The 17,500-nt window shown below is 33.7% G+C and overlaps 1 protein-coding gene across 1 annotated transcript in view; it reads right to left on the reverse strand.

The window, feature by feature from the left end:
- The window catches only part of LOC144968222 (uncharacterized), a 38,003-nt gene extending 29,769 nt beyond the window's left edge, over nucleotides 1-8,234 (reverse strand). Inside the window, exon 1 of the mRNA XM_078906359.1 lies at nucleotides 8,110-8,234. The gene's annotated coding sequence lies outside the window, so the exon portion shown is untranslated. The remainder of the gene's footprint in view (nucleotides 1-8,109) is intronic.
- Between the last annotated feature and the right edge of the window lie 9,266 nt (nucleotides 8,235-17,500).

Below are 17,500 nucleotides of genomic sequence, written 5' to 3' on the forward strand. Positions count from 1 at the left end.
TTACCTCTATCGGTAAGAAAAAAATGTAAACACGCTTAAAAGGCGTCATGTCTCGTTCTATATGTAAGGTGTTGCTGTTGGTCAGGGACCCTTTGTAAAGCGCTTTGAGCACGTTAATGGATTTTGCACGATAATATAAAAGCTCAAGTTTTTTTTAAAAAAGATAATTATCCAGCACGAGGGATCTAACCATTGCAAGTTATCCTCATGATAACGGCGCACCATGAAATTCAGTGATATCATTTTAGTTTATCTTTCACATAACCCTATCAAAAAAAAAGCTTGAAAGTAGATGTTTAAAAAAGGGGACATTAGTGATTCTCTCTCTCTCTCCCTCTCTCTCTCTCTCTCTCTCTCTCTCCCTCTCTCTCTCTTTCTCTCTCTCTCTCTCTCCCTCTCTCTCTCTTTCTCTCTCTCCCCCTCTCTCTCTCTCTCTCTATCTATCTATCTATCTATCTATCTATCTATCCATCTACTATCTATATATCTATCTATATATCTTTATATCTATCTATCAACTATCTATCTATCGTCGCGATCTGTTGTTACAATTAATTATTTCTGTTGTTTTGTCAGTTTCAAGTGGTATAACGAAATCGCGTACTTTATATTATACTATCATACCAGGAATTGCGCTAATCAGATAGAAGATACATTAACATATTATTTTAATATAATACATACATATAATAGTAGCGTGCAATCCATGTGGTTGTGGAAGCTGTCCAAGTACAATAACACCTCAAAGATAAATGTGGGGTAAGAATCAATGAGAGAGAGAGAGAGAGAGAGAGAGAGAGAGGGGGGGGGGAGAGAGAAAAAAAAAAAAGAGAGAGAGAGAGAGAGAGAGAGAGAGAGAGAGAGAGAGAGAATAAATAGATGAACAATTTTTTTTATAAAAAGGAAAGCTGGATCCTTGCACAGCCGTCTATTTAATTAGAAATCTATTTTTTTATTAGACCTAATGGAAATAAATGGATATGATAGTAAGAGATCAATTAGGTAGGTGATAATAGAGGCAGATAACAATAATTAATAATAATAGTTAATCAGGGGGTGGGGCAGGGTCAGAATGTAAGGGTGGAGAAAGGAATTATAAAGTTATGGTCGAAGGTCAACAATCTGAATTGTGTTATTAGGTCAGTATATTTGTTCCCTGTTATTTCTCCTCCTTTATCTAAATCATTTTTGTATTTCTTCTGTATTATGTTAAGAAATATAATGGACATGTCAGTGTCAGTGGTGTTTTCTCCGTGTACTTGACCTGTTCATGCTGTCCATATCGCTAGTCTTGCTGCTGCTACAATGTGTATGTTTATTTCGTGTGTTGTGATGTCAGTTTTAGGGATAATAATATTGTCTAAACGTTATTTCTGCATGTAGATATGGGTTGTCGTATTGTTTAGTGCATTGTGTCGATTGTGGATCTAATCAGCGCTTTTGTTTTATAATGCAGTGTGTGAAAATATAAACATTCTGTGTTGTACAAGGCGCGCGACATAAGGCACATTTGGATTCTGGATGTGTTGTCTGTTGGTAAGGCATACGTTACAGGTTTACTGTATCTGGAGGCTTTATTTGTTTTTTTTTTGGGTTTTTTTTTTTTTGATTTTCAGGGGATACTGGTGCCTTTAATTTTCGAGTTCCTCCTAATTTTTTCTAAACAGTTTCTAGACATGAAATGTATAGTTGGGCCGAGAGAGGGCAACCCTGTCGTACTGACCAACCGATTTGGAAGGAGTCAGATATTACTTGGTTTACGATCACACAACTGGAGGGGTTATTGTAGAGTTTTTTATCCATCTTCTGAAGTAAGGACCTATGTTGTTTTCTAGTGTTTTGTGTAAGAAGCTATGTTCTAACCTATCGAAAGCTTTTCTTGATCGATGGATAAAATGCGTGTGTGTGTGTGTGTGTGTGTGTGTGTGTGTGTGTGTGTGTGTGTCTGCTTTACGTATTTAATTGTATGAGGTCTCTGATGAAGTTTATGCGTTGTTCTATTGTTCTGTTTTTGATGCTACATGTTTGTTCTTGATCTATCATTTGAGGTAAATTTTGATTTAGTTGCTTAACGTTTTGGCAATGATTGTGTAGTCTGTATTTAGATTATGGGATATGGGTCTGTATTGTTTGACGTCTGTTGTGTTCTTTTCTTTGGGTATAAGGGTTATGTACGATGTGTTTTGGCTGATCGTTAATTATCCTTCTTTGTATATTTCTTTGATTAGTTCTAGAAGGGGTTATTTTTTGAGGAGGAGGAAGATTTTTTTTAATAAAATTCGACCGTTAGGCCATCGGGGCCTGGAGACTTGATCGTGTCCGTGTTGTCTAAACTTTTTCGGTGATCTCCATGTCTAGCTATTCTTTCTGTTGTTTGTTGGTTGTTGTTTATTTTTTTGGTGTGAAATCTGTGTGGTGGACAGTGAACAGTGGTTTTCAAAATTTGTAAAACGTAAATAGTGTTAAGTAGAGATGTCTTTCTCGTTTTTGTTATTGACGCGGTAAGTGATTAAATGTGAGAGAACAATTTATTACTGAATATAGGTTAGAATATATATATATATATATATATATATATATATATATATTATATTTGTGTGTGTGTGTGTGTGTGTGTGTATATATATATACCGCAACAACATTGTATGTAGAAGGACAGAATAATTTATCTCAAATATGGAAAGTAAGGAACAAAGATTGCATCCTTCTCTAGGGCATGCCACTCTGATATTTGTAAACATAAATAATAAGAAAAACTTTCCCAGAAGAATTGTCCGTTGTCTCATTTCAGTAGTTCCCTTTTAAAATGATTGGATATTTTAGTTTTCACTACAAAACCATTAGGTTTAGGTTGGCTCGAGAAGCAAGTCTAATCTATTTGGTCTACATCAAACTGCATTCCGTAACCTTTCTTTCCTAAAATACCTCCAACAACCTCATAAACAGCTGAAGGGAGAATTTTGGCTTTTTAATGTTATGTGCGGCTATGTGGTCTAGTGGTATGACACTCGCTTTCGGATCGGAAGGTCCTGAGTTCGAGCCTTGCTCGGCGCATAGTTGAGTACTTGGAAAAGGCTCTTTACTCGCATTCTCTCACCGTACTCAGGAGTAAAATGAGTACCCGGCCGTTAACAGCGTTGTCTCTGTCCGGCAATATTGTTATATATGGCGACATGTCCCGTCCTACATGTTAAATGTTGCTGTTGGCCAGGGACCCCTTGTAAAACGCTTTGAGCACGTTTAGTGTATATTGCGCTATATAAAAGCTTAATCAATTAGATTTTAAACAATGGAATTAATGAAAAATAACTAATTAAGCTGTAACTAAAGTCATTTAGCTAATAAGAAAGGAGAGCAACTCTTTCCTAGCGTAACTCGATGTATAAGTCCATAACATTGAAGACAGAGAGAAAACGACACGGAGAAAAAAAGGTAGGAAGAGAGAAGGGGAGGATGAGAAATTAGTAAAGAAGGATAGACACAGAGAGAAGTGAGAGAGAAACAGTTCAAAACAGATAGAGATGAAGAGTAAGTTTTACACACACAAACACACACGGACACACATACACACATTGTTTGTGTGTGTGTGTGTGAGAGAGAGAGCGCGAGAGCGAGAGAGAGAGAGAGAGAGAGAGAGAGAGAGAGAGAGAGAGAGAGAGAGTGAGAGATCGATAAAAACTACTCGAATAATGCTACTGTGGCACTTACGGTAATGGGGAGGGTGAGAGGTATGCACGTGAAAGGTCTTTATTTCAATGCCCCATCAGGACGCCAACCTAATTTAGATGAAATCAATTTATATCAAAACATAAATCGTTTTGTCTTGACATCACCTACAGAGGTAAATCATTTGTCTTACTAAATATAGATCAAATCTGACGTCACGCTATTGTTCTATTTTTACCAGTTAAGGAAGTGATTGGTCTCTGGATATTCATTTTAGTATAATAAGTTGTAAGCAGAGCTTTCTAGTATATGTAACAATACTGAGCCTCCTTAACCAGTTAACTGCCGTACTCTAGAAAAACACTAATCAAAAATTTTGTCCAGTAAAACTCATCCTTCAAATTATATCGATCGATTTAAATGACCTACACTTTGGCAAAAAGCACTCAAGCCGAGATCTCGCCTCAAAACTGTGTTATGCTGTGGATGCTGAAAGATGCTAAAAATGTAATTAATGATCATAAATATAAGATGTCCACTCGATTTATATTATACTTTATAGTTATTAGGGAGAATTGATTAAGATGTACTATCTTAAAACACAAACAATCCTAAATTTCATAGTTGTTCTTTTAATTTTTTTATTCACTTTTCGACATTTGTTTAAATTCGACGTATCGGAGCTGCGTGTTAAAAATAAATTAAAATCAAAAGTCCACTTCATTCATCTCATAGGGGAAAATGTTCTCCAGGGTCTATTCCAAAGGAAGACTAGAATAGACCAGGCGCCAGCCACGGTGCAGTGATTGAACTCTGTACCTTTGGGGTACGAAGCATACATATATTATGCCTGGAAGAGAAATATACTATAATCAAACACCCTCATGAAGCCACACTCAACACGAAAAATGAGATTTACAATACTTGTCCGCATCGCCGGAAGTACTTATCAATCAACTACAAACCGGAACCACTTCAACAAACAACAACAGACAACAAACCAAACTCATGTAACACACAGTTCTGCCGATGGCTGAAAAGGCCTGAAACATCGATATAGACTGACTCCAACATTATGGTAAATATTGAAATAATAATTCGCTCCATTGCTACATGTCGAGCACTATCCATACCATATTTGTATCAAACACGATTCAATATATATATATATATAAATTCGCCCACATATTTATAGACGAAACAATCGTTTCCATGTCCTCCATTTCATCAGTCGGCATTCGATGAAATGAAGGACATGGAAACGATTGTTTCGGCTAAAACTATGTGAGTGAATTTATTTATTTTTATATGCTCTAACCTAAATTATCTAGCACTCTTGTACCTACAAGTACCCACGAACACTCATATATATATATATATATGTTTGTGTGTGTCTCTGTGTGTGTACATACACATTATACCTTGTTAATCATCATGATAAAGATTTATTAGTTGAAAATCATCAAATAAATCACGAACTTAATGCCTAGTATAAATTATGTCGATATAGTGTCTAAGTAAATTCTCACCTGATTAGATGTCATTAAATCGTGCCAAGAAACAGAATTTTATGAAGAATAACAATTATTAAAATTAAAAGAGCATTCACTGCATCTACACATAGAAAAGTGCTTGAGAAATAAGTCCAGTCTTGTTCTTATAATACAATATCTGCTGTACAATGATGAACATGTTTATATTTTTAGTTTTGCAAAATAACTTTTATTTTCTTTATATTCAGATGGCCCGCCATTCCAACTGGTCGAACATACTTTTAAGACTTTGACCTAACAAATGTGTAAAGATATCTAAAGTGCAAGACTACTTTTTTTTTTTTTTTTTTAGCCAAATTGGAGGTTGGGAGGGACGGGAAAAATCATCTTAAACTATTAATATATTTTACAGTAAAAGTTTGCTTCCAAAATGAGGAAAAGCGATTTATCAGTATAAAGCTTCTTGTCATCCAAAAATAACCGGTAACACGAGTGACATTCTAAAATTGGTACTTTAATATTATTAACATGCTTAATTACTATTGCAATCCTTATCAATCATTCCTATTATACATAGTTATGATCAATTTTGCTATTTCTTTTCTATTTTTTCCCATCGCTATTTAACTATTATTGTTGCTAATAACTCTTCACATATTAATGCCGGTGGAAATTATTGCTTTTTTATACACTTTTGCCAAGAGCACTTTAAATTCACATATTGCTAGAGGCCTCAGCTTGTCAAAAAATATCTTAAACCTACATACAAATTCTAAAATTCTCGAGTTAATTGTATTAAGAAACAACCTGTGGTATAATTAATTTACTAATCAATAATGATATAAAATAAATTAAACAAATTTTAAACCAAAATAAAAAAAGTTATCTGTCTTGGTGGAAGATATCTATTATCTAATGAACATAATCGTTATAATCACTATCATGCCGTTCGCTACACACACCAGATTTGTGTATCATGCCATTGTAATAATGTATTTACCTCTTTCCCTTTATATGCAATTCGAAGCCGAGCTCTTCAGAAAGAAAGGCGATTTAAAACGTGTACGATGCGCTGCTCTTGACCAGTCGGGTGCCATTCAATTCAAGAAGGTTCCAAATTGTGATAGTAGAAATTGTCCTCATTGAAAAGCACTTACAATAAAGCGTATCCCCAATTGGCGATATCATTGTGACGTGTTTCTTTCCAGAGAAAATAGAAACGTCTGGTCATTAGACTGAGATGATCGTATAATCTGGCAACTGAAATTGATTTTTTATCTCTCGTATATAGGATCGAGACAAGATAATATATAAGCGTATTCGTATACAATATTTCCTACTCTGTTAGTCACTCTCTCTCTCTCTCTCTCTCTCTCTCTCTCTCTCTCTCTCTTCTCTCTGTCTCTATCTATCTATCTATCTATCTATCTATCTATTTATCTATCTATCTATCTATCTATCTATCTATCTATCTATCTATTATCTTCTATCTATCTATCTATCTATCTATCTATCTATCTATCTATCATATCTATCTATTATATTATCTATCTATCTATCTACTTCTATCTATCTATTATCCTTCTATCTTTATCCTACTCTTCTTCCCTCTCCCTTATCTTTCCCCTCTCTTTCTATGTTCTCCCTCCTCCCCCATACTGCTTACTCTTTCTATATAAGTACTGTTTCTCCACAATACTGTACACTTATACAAATTAATGGTTGTTGGCTCTCCAATTCTGAACATTTTTACAATTAATATGAAAACCAGCCGGTAAAAGTGATTGGTGCTTAACTAAAGCCACGGTTTTGGTTTTTATCTTTATCCAGCTGTTATTTGTTGAACTCACCACCACCACCCCAACACCCACACATACACACACACCCACACACACATCAAACACAAACACACACACATATACGTACACACATCAAACACAAACAAAAACACACACACAAATACAAAACAACAATCGTCATACACACACACACACACACACACACACATACATGAACAAACAGACACACATTAAACGAAGTTTCAAAGATTCGAAATTTATTTAATCTTAGGTTTTCGCCATTAATTCATACCATATTATGACAACAATACATGAAACGGACACAGTGACGAAGATGTAGTCACAATCATACCAGATCACTTCAATAAGGAAATTGTTTTTATCTCAATCGTGGAATACTCTATTATTCAGAAAATCACAATAAGCGATGACAGTTTACCTTCTTTTGTTTGTCTACGCTTTCTTCCCACCTATTCTTTGGATCCATCAACGAAAACCTTTCTTATGATGGAAAAGAACCCAAGACTCAATATTGATTTTTTGAAGAAAATATTGATCTCTTTCGGTTCGTTTCCTATCGATGTTGGGATATTTAAAAAAAAAAGAAAATAATTGATGTAACCATTTTGAAGAAAACTATTATACAAATTGGTGGAGGAGAAGAAGAAGAAGAGAAAGAAGAAGAAGAAGAAGAAGAAGAAGAAGAAGAAGAAGAAGAAGAAGAAGAAGAAGAAGAAGACGACAACAACAACAATATCAACAACAACAACAACAACAACAACAACAACAATAGCAACAGCAACAACAACAAGAAAAAGAGGAAAAAGAAAGGAGAAAAAGAACGAAGAGGAGGACAAGGACTAGGATGAGGAACAGTGGAAGCGGGTGAGGATTTAGAGGATGTTAAGGAGAAAAAGATCCAGAAGAGGAAATAAAAGATAATTCCGCTGTGTTTGTAAACCGTATAATGAATGGCAAAGCAATAAAAATGTGAGTGTGTGTGTGTGTGTATGTATGTGTGTTTGTGTGTGTCTGTGTGTATGTTTGTGTGTGATTGTGCGTGCGTGTTTGTGTTGTTCGTTGTATGTGTCATTTTAAATTCAAAACACGCAGATATAGACTTAAAATCCCACTATGATATTTTTACTTACCAATCTAAATGTGTTCTCCACCGGTTTATTTTGAATAGAGTATTTCCAGCGCCCGGTCATTAACATGATTCTGCCTCCCTCCCATACTCCAAGTACAATATCTTACATAAAATACTATACTCTCAGATCAGCCCTATTCTAATATACTTTTAATACAGGATCTATAAATTTACCATATTTCGATGAAGTCGGGAATATAATACTAATAGTTCCACTGCCTGGTGTCGGCAAATTCTTACAAAATTCTTGAACTCATGTTTTTGACTGTATTTATTTTAGAAATGTTTTCCTTATCTATAATAAAATGTCCCTAAATCCTGCACAATCATATCTTATTTTCAAATTACAATTGGATAGTTCATTATTTTGTAAGAAAAAAATCTCACACATTTGATTTTTCAAAAACTCAGTTGATCCATTCCAAATTGAAGAAAAGATTTGTGATCCAACCTATACTCAGATTTACGCCATTATTGTCTATCCCTGTCGTATTGTTACCAAGCTCGGAGATTTTTCTTCCCGCCAGATGTGTAATTATGAGCAGCATACTTAAACATCACTGTAACTATGAGCACATAGTGTGAGAGCCACTCACAACGCTACCATGTTACCACATCGTTGTAGCACAATCGACATGCACTCCAACCACCATCCATAAGCCTCTAACATTGAATTCCCGGATATACGTCATCAATCCAGCCATGGCGTCGTGGATGAGATTCGGAACCTATTGATGTCCACTAATGGCGTCCCGTTGCATTTTAATGAAAAGCAAATTAGGGACTGGTATCGATCACTGGGTTATTTGATTTGCTTATCGATCGGTAATCGGATTCTTATTGCTCACCACAGGTATAATATGTACCCGTTTTTACTCTCTACAAACTGAGTTGGACTAAACTCCAACAATAGGGTAATGTTATATTGACGATTTTCACCGTGGAAGCAATAATAACAACGATGCGGTTCTAACTTCACTGTTTCATTGTTGTTACTGCTCTTAACATTACTCAATATGTATTTGATGTGTGATGACAATGGATTCCTCTTCTTCTTCTTCTTCTTTCGTTCTTTCTTTCTTTCTCCCCCTTTTCCTACTTCTCCTCCTCTTCCTCCTGCTCCTTCTTCTTCTTCTTCTTCTTCTTCTTCTTCTTCTTCTTCTTCTTCTTCTTCTTCTTCTTCTTCTTCTTCTTCTTCTTCTTCTTCTTCTTCTTCTTCTTCTTCTTTCTTCTTCTTCTTCTTTCTTCTTCTTCTTCTTCTTCTTCTTCTTCTTCTTTCTTCTTCTTCTTCTTCTCTTCTTCTTCTTCTTCTTTCTTCTTCTCTTCTCTCTCCTTCTCTCCTCCTCCTCCTCTCCTCCTTCCTTCTCTCCTCCTCCCTCCTTCCTTCTTCTTTCTTTCTTCTTCTTCTTCTTCTTCTTCTTCTTCTTCTTCTTCTTCTTCTTCTTCTTCTTCTTCTTCTTTCTTCTTCTTCTTCTTCTTCTTCTTCTTCTTCTTCTTCTTCTTCTTCTTCTTCTTCTTTCTTCTTCTTTCTTTCTTTTTTCTTCTTCTTCTTTTTTTTCTTCTTCTTCTTCTTCTTTTTTTCTTCTTCTTCTTCTTTCTCTTCTTTCTTATTATTTTTATTCTATTTTATCTTTATTATTATTATTATTATTATTATTATATTATATTATTTATTATATTATTATTATTCATTATTATTATTATTATTATTATATCATTATTATTATTATTATTTATTATTATTATTATTATTATTATTATTATTATTATTATTATTATTATTATTATTATTATATTATTATTATTATTATTATTATTATTATTATTATTATTATTATTATTATCATTATTATTATTATTGTCATCATTATTATTTTTATTATCATCATCATCATCATCATCATCATCATCATCATCATCAATCATCATCATCATCATCATCATCAGCATTATTATTATTATTATTATTGTGATTATTATATTTATTATTATTATTATTATTTATTATTATTATTATTATTATTATTATTATTATTATTATTATTATTATTATTATTATTATTATTATTATTATTATTATTATTTATTATATTATTATTATTATTATTATTATTATTATTATTATTATTATTATTATTATTATAGTAGTAGTAGTAGTAGTAGTAGTAGTAGTAGTAGTAGTAGTATGTTATTATTATTATTATTATTATTATTATTATTATTATTATTATTATTATTATTATTATTATTATTATTTTATTATCATTATATTATTATTATTATTATCACCATTACAATTGTTTACTATCTTTTCGACATAAACGAGTATATTTCAGAGTAACAAATGTTTATGACAGGAAAAGAAACGTATAAAAGCACTGAGGTAAACATTCATCTAAATGGCAATCGGGTTATCAAGACTCTGTTGGCCTTATTGGATTCTTATGTACACTATTAGGGCTTTCGGTATATCAAGTCTTTTTTACTGATAATATCACTTTGACATATTATTATCTGAATTGTAAGCATATGCTGGGGATATGAAGAAAAGAAAAAAAAAAACACAGCCAAAGTCTGAGCCCAATGAACAGTTATGTCAAGAAGTAAAGTACTGGTGACAAAGGATAGCATACATATAAAACATTTGAACCGTATACACCTGTATCGGAACTCTATACAAGCCAATTTCATAACTTTCTATAGATCAGTTTTGTATTTAACTGTTTTAATAATAATGAATAATGAATGAATTTATATAGCGCCTAGATCCACAATGTGCTCAGAGGCGCTTTACAATGCAAATAAAACAGAACAATAAATCGATAATTTAAGCATAAAATCTATCATATTGGAATAGCATTAATTCATTTAAAATGTTCATTTAAAAAGAGAATGAAAGAAATTTAAAAAAACACTGGATCCAGGAACGTATTTTAAAAAATAAGTTAAATTTCAATGCGATGTTTTTTTCTGCAATATTTTGGTTTATTTTTAGACATCTCAATTTGTTGACGGAGTCGGGACGAAGCCAGGAATGAGCTGGACTATGGGATGCACCGTGGCAGTGACAGGGGTTGTCTATGCTTTTTTTTGGTTTGTTTTTATGGGTTTTACGGCGCTCAAGACACATTTAAGTCATTTCATCACCAGTAAAAAGGAAGAATATTGGATAGTCAAAACATTCTAGATTTACAATTAAAAGGTCATGAGAAAAAGGGAATTGGTTCAAAATAGGGAACCCACAACAATAGATTCCAAGAGCACGATGTACAATCAGTGTATTTTGTATGAGATCACCTAATAGTCTCATCCAGACATAAACACAAGAGCCCACTCAGATAAATACACTCAAATGTTTACTTAGCATGTTTAATATAAAATACAGTGCATAACAGAGGGATGATTTACAAGGTAAGAATATCATCTCCCAACTACACATTTGGCTGTTTTTCTCCAGCCAAAAACTACGACCTGGCCCAGGACAAAACCAAGACATAGACAGGAAGCAAGTTGGAAAACATAAAGGCGGGTATAGAAGATACATCAAGTGATTTTCCTGCTCACTATTAGAGGACCAAATAAATGAATAAATAAATAAATAAATAAATAAATAAATATAAAATAACACCCATCGTGAGACTATAGATTCAAATTAATATTTAAAGCGTTGCTATTGGTTCTTGGCTGTATATTTTCACATTTTTGTGCATTTGCATATATATATATATATATATATATTATTATTATTATTTAGAATATTTACCACAATGTTTGAGAGGTCTCAAACATTGTGGTAAATATTTTAAATAATAATAATTCGCTCCATTACTGCATGTCGAGCACTTTTCGTACCATATTTGTATCAAACACGATTCAATATATATATATATATATATATATATATATATATATATATATATATATACATTGTCGCCATAGATTCTCAACTTTGTGTTTATACATTTTCATGCATGCCACGTCTGCAAACGAATTTTCATTTTTTTGGATGAATAAAGTATATCTTATCTTAATATTATCTTAACAGCGTTTATTGCTAAATTATGTACCGTTGTAAAATTGTTTTTAGGTTATTATTAAGATTTAATTTTTAGTATTTTCATATGAATTATCAAAGACTGGATTAATCCAGTATAGCAACATCAACATAAATAAATGATTTTTCCAAAACCGAGTTATTTTGCTCTTATACAGCATTGAAGGTTTGTAACTGAGAAAGATTATAACAAAAATATCTAATAGAGTTCCCGGCTGCTTGTTTGCCATGTAGCTCCATCTTGTCACATTAAATAGATTGTCTTTTCGGTTAGATAAATAAAATCTAGATTGAACTATTGCCCCTTGTATAATATATTTACGCGTTCCGACACGTTTTATGACTTTATTATTATTAAATTGGGCAGACTGTCAAAGATTTGTTTAATTATGAATGCGTTTTTCAAAACTTATATAGAAGAAAAAGTTTATTTACAGTTTCCAAAAGTTATCTCCATTGGGGGATATTTTTGAGTTAAACAATACATTTTTTCCAAAAGCAAAGTAATTTGACTTGAAAAGAAAAACATAAACAAACAAACAAAAAAAAAACGAACAAAAAAAAAACAAACAAAAAAAAAAACAACCCCAAAAAACAAACTATAAGTTGTTGAAGACATAGGGGGTAAGAAGACGTAGGAAGCTTTCTTACGTGCTTTTACTTGTAGTTCTAGAAAAAACAATTTAAATCTCATTTTTTTACATTTTTTACCGGCGCTGATATGACCTAAATGTGAAACTAGTATTGATGCACCACTCATAAAACAGACATATGACAAGTCACATAATATATAGGTCTGATCCGCCCGAAATTAAATAGAACATGGTGCGTAAAGTTCGCATAATATTAACTTCACAGTTTGGATCCGGTGATCGTGAAAATCGGGACTTCAGAGGTTTGATCCGCTGATCATCGATGTGTAAATGCTGGTTTAATTTACAGATTGATAGTATATAAAAACATAAAAAAGTAAAACAATATACCAACAACAACAACAAAAAAGCGAAACTTCCAAAATAAATCTTATAATGATAATAAAATGAAGCTGCTTTTTCTTAATCTGAGCAAAGGTGGATAAGGATTTAGCTTAGCTGCTCGATTCGACTGACTTGTTTTGACGATAAAAGAAATTACACGAAAAAAAAAAGATTAATGAACAAGAAAATAATGCTCACATTTTCTGATAGGAATACTTTCTTCTTATAAGAAAGTTACCGGATCAGCACGTTGCCGTCGTGTAGGAGCTTGCGTGCCCCAATGACCCTGAATGTAATACCAATTTGGATGTAATCGTGCTGGAACAGCAACAGGATAGTGACCAGACGAAGGATGATCCAACCCGGCGTTAAGACAAGGCTTACGTTTTCCTGACCCACACTTCTCATCATGGAATCACCAACATGCCCAAAGTGAAACCAAGCACCACAAGATGCAAACCACCTCGTACTAGATTGCCCAGAGACAAAACTGGAAGGCGAATTTGAAACCATCAACAAATGTGATGATGACTTCCGAACCTGGATTGTTACCTTGAACATAGAAGTGTAGCCGAACGATACTACTACATAAGAAAGTGTCTGATTTAAGGCGCTTTAAGATAAGGGGAGACTTCACCATAGATATTATGCTTAACCACAGATAAAGTTGTGTACTCAAGGGGAAAAAAAGGACGAAGTAGATGAACTACGTATGAGACCCATTGTCTCAAAACGGTATTATGTTGACGGTTTGGATGATGCACATTGAACAAAAAGCCAGAAATATGAGCAACACTTTTGTGTTTCGAAGTATAACTTTGTGAGGAACACTTCGCGAGGAACTACGAATTAAAATGTCCCTTCTGATGATTTTGACTTTAACCGCCGTACTCTGGTATGACACTATGTATAAATTTGGCCAGAAAACTCGTCCTTCAAAATTTAGATCAATTGAAATGACCCTCATCTTGACAAAAACTATCAAACCCGGGACTGCAAATTATAGATAGTTCGAAGATGACGTCACTCAGGTCTTTGTTATTGTTTTTTTGCCATCCGCGATTATGAGTAATGCTCACTGAACTGTATTAACCTGACCGTAAACGTTCATGGATACACACACTTTTGTGTGTTGGTCCATTATACTTCCGGATGGCCAAGTGCATACTATCTATAATACCATTTTGAGATGGTGAGCTATATAATAGTTTAACTACATACGCCCTTGCAAAACAATGTGTGTTGCTGTTCCCCCTAGTATATTGTTTGCTTGATTTGATTCGATACACATCTTAATCGACCATAATGGGCATGATCTACATTAACTTTCCATGTGCTCGGGTCATTAGTCACATTGCAAAATGTGCTCAAAGTGACCTACACAGTGAAAAGTGTTCACAGATTTTGAACTATCTAACATTACGATTGGTCATTGTGTTCAGCTTGACACATGGGTATGTTTATAACTTTCATAAACAAAGCAGCGTGTTTACATTTGTTCAGAAATGCCCAATCGTTGGACAGCAACAAATCACGTGATTGATGACTAGTTGGACGAAAACATGAATATAGATCGCTCCCATTGATGCATAAAACTGAAGTGTGTTAATATCAATAAAACGCCATGTGCGCAAATATAGATAGTATGCGCTTGGCTAAGAAGCTCATAACATTGCCATCCGGAAGTATAACGGTCCAACACACAAAACTATGTGTAACCTCGAACGTTTATAGTCTGGTTAATATAGTTTAGTGAGAATTACTCAAAAACGCGAATGACAAAAAGCAACAACAAAGACCTGAGTGATGTCAACTTCATTCTATCTATAGCTGTGTTGGTACAAAATATTATAGATAGTTCGAAGATGACGTCACTCAGGCCTTTGTTATTGTTTTTGCCATCCGCGTTTGTGAGTTGTTCTAACTAAACTGTATAAACCAGACTATAAAAGTTCATGGTTACACACAGTTTGTGTGTTGGTCCGTTATACTTCCGGATGGCAATGTTGTGAACTCCTTGGCCAATCGCATTCTATCTATAATAACTCCCTTGGTAAAAGGAAACAACAGTTCTGTCACAAAGAGATATCGTTGAATAGAAAAATCAACACAAATAGGAATTTTTCTGTCTAATAGAACGATTACTTAACAGCATTCCCCATCACACCAGTTTTTATCTTCGGCCGCTTTGTGGCCGATAGATTTGTTGAATATTGTATCCAAAGGAATAGGATTCAATAGTCGTAACGTCACTTCCTTCCTAGTGACGCATGGTAACTTAGCAACACTGGCTCTAAACTATCGGAACAATGGCGGACGCCTGTATGAAATATTTCCCCGGCGAGCATAAAAGCGTATCCAGAGGATAAAAAAACACATAAATTTGATCATGTTTTGACTTTTAAACATTCTGATCACAAGGCATATGAAAAGTTCTAGCCAGCATGAAGAATAAAAAGTAATGATTTTCTTTGTTTAGAACCAAGATGGCCGCCGTTGCCGGGCGGCGTGACATCAGACTACTGAATCCAATTGGTTATTTTAAATCATATCTCAGAATGTGTGCGTGTTTTGGTGTTTACTTAACATTCTATTCACGTCATAACTGAGTTCATTGTTCAGACTATCTATATTATTACATATTCTAAACCTTCACTATTGAAATAGTGGTTATGACGTCAATAACACAATACAAATACTAGATGAGTGCATTGTTCCAAGTGGGTCATCGGACTAACACACCGAACGATGTGTAACCTTAAACGTTTATAGTCTGGTAAAGACAGTTTAGTGAGAATGAATCACAAACATGGATGGCATAAAACAATAACAAAGACCCGAGTGACGCCAACTTCATTCTATCTATAGATATTGTGCTCCTCTGCTAAGAAACTCACAACATTGCTATCCAGAAGTATAACGGACCAACACATAAAACTAGGTGTAACCTTGAACTTTTATAGTCTTGTTAATACAGTTTTTTGAGAATTACTCATATGGCAAAATATTCTAGAGGAAACCTTCATAACCCTTTGATAACGTCCGCCAAAAATGTTTTAACGGAATTGGAATGCGATATCTGTGCGGAGTGTTATCATCATGATTAGTGTCGGCCTGTAGCCATTGAGCATTTTAAACAAAAATTGATTTTGCATTCGGTAATCTAGGATCCATCATTGGTTACATGGGTTTTCCATAATACGCTTCAACAGTAATAACGTCACTTCCCTCGTAATGACGCATGGTAACTTAGTGACTGGCTCTAAACTATCGGAACAATGGCGGACACCCTTATGAAATATTTCTTCAACGAGCATAAAAGCGTATCCAGAGGAAAAAAAAAAAACCCATTATAAATCTGATCATGTTTTGACTTTTACACATTCTGATCACAAGACATGAAAAGTTCTAGCCAGCATGAAGAATAAAAAGTACAGATTTTCTTTGTTTAGAACCACGATGGTGACGTGACATCAGACTATTTAATAATTAAAAAGACTCGCGGTTCGGCCTTGACACAGTACACAGAATGTGTCAATTCACGTGAGCAAACGTACACGTCGACTGCTCCGTCTGTTTGTTTTATCATAACATTGATCTCTAAAAACCATTATGTGACCTTTTATGTCCCTGTTTCAGTTATAAAAGATAAATGCCGTTTTAAAAATATGATTGAAGTTATAGTGACCAACTTTCATTCTTTCATTCATTCATTCATTCATGTTTTATTTCTTTCCTCTATCTCTTTTCTTTCCGGTAGGTAGTAAAAGTATGGTGCTCTGTTTGAGCACTAACTGGGTACATGTATTTGTGTAGGGCATTGCCCACTCAAGCGCTTTACAAGGGGGGCCTCCCTGGCCAACAGAAACACTTAACAATTTGAACTGATGTAATATATATATATATATATATATATAATATATATATAATATATATATATATATATATATATATAATATATATATATATATATATATATATATATATATATTTTTTTTTTTTTTAAATTAAAAAAAAATTATTATTATTATTTTTTATTTTATTGTATATTTTTTAAATTATGCCTTTTGCGCCAGGATATCATATGATATCGTCGCCTAGGCATTCCACGAAGGAATATAGATAACTCATCAAACAAGATGTCTGATGTCAACAGGAATCGCCCATGTTGTCCAAGTGAGCAAATTGGGGGTTAATAATCTTGCTCGGAGAAAAAAAACGAAAGTGCCTGAAGCGGGGCTCGAACCCTGGTCATCCGGACCACAGTGCAATGCCTTAACCACACGGCCACTTCGCCCCCATATATATATATATATATATATATATATATATATATATATATAATATATATATATATATAT

The sequence above is a fragment of the Berghia stephanieae genome, chromosome 3 (assembly GCF_034508935.2).
Source record: "Berghia stephanieae isolate SIO BIC M18660-M18661 chromosome 3, UCSD_Bste_1.3, whole genome shotgun sequence".
Classification (NCBI taxonomy): Eukaryota; Metazoa; Mollusca; class Gastropoda; order Nudibranchia; family Aeolidiidae; genus Berghia; species Berghia stephanieae.